This window comes from Phyllobates terribilis, unplaced genomic scaffold (genome assembly GCF_046119375.1).
Source record: "Phyllobates terribilis strain yellow unplaced genomic scaffold, ASM4611937v1 Scaffold_1__5_contigs__length_1240528914, whole genome shotgun sequence".
Classification (NCBI taxonomy): Eukaryota; Metazoa; Chordata; class Amphibia; order Anura; family Dendrobatidae; genus Phyllobates; species Phyllobates terribilis.
In genome coordinates, this window is record NW_027362761.1 from 1,156,159,999 (window position 1) to 1,156,160,943 (window position 945).

Sequence of the window (945 nt, forward strand, 5' to 3'; positions counted from 1 at the left end):
TACCAGCCTCGCTCTCCACGGTGGCGGGTGAAAGTCACCATATCACCCGGGGTGAGGTTCCGGCCAGGGTGTCCCTTCTTGAGCTGGGGCTCGACATCACGCCGGTTAAAGAAGACGTCCCGCTCCAGCCCGGGACTCCTTATGAAGCCCCATCCCGCCTCACGGTGGAAGCAGACCACCTGCCCTTCTTCACGGGGTCTTGGGTTGGACGCCTCCTTCTGGCGGGCCCGGGACTTGGCAGCTTTGGCCCGCACTTGAAGCTGCTCGCAGCGAAGCTCCCTTTCCTGCCACTCCCGACTCAGCTGCTGGATCTGCTGTGAGCAATACTCGCTCCTCCTCTGAGCTTCCACTCGGGTCTCCCTGGGGAAGCCCATTAGCTTGCCCCCCTGGTTTTCCCAGGCCCACTCTTCTGCCGCCGGGCAGGTAATGGAGGGGGCCGGAAGCGGCATTAGGGGTTGCTGCAGCAGGCCCGAGTATGCGGACCAGTCCGGGTTGGAGCCCGTGGACCCCCATGCAGAACCGGGTTCCTCCGGACCGGGAGGTGAGAGACCACGGAGGTCTCCGGTCATGGCGGCGGGTTGGAGCTCCGCGGAGAAGGCTTCCTCCCAGGATACCGCAACTGAGAACTGGCACTCGGACCACAGGTCCAGGAGGGGCTCGGCCTGTTCCGCAGCCGGGGTAAGGGTTTCCAACTCACCCGCTGCTAGGCCGCAGGCGCCCTCCAGGGACTCTCCTTCTGGGGCAGCTGCCTCCTGGGTCAAGGCCTCACTGTTTCGCCGCCGCTCCTCTCGCTTCCGCATAGCCGCCTCCATTTGCTTCCTGGCCAGGTTACCCGGTCCATAGCTAGGGACCGCAGGGGCTCCCAGGTAGGGAGGGGGTCTGGCTCCGTCTCTGCTAGCATCCATCGTCGCTGCTCGTGGTGACGATGCTGGAACTCGCACCACA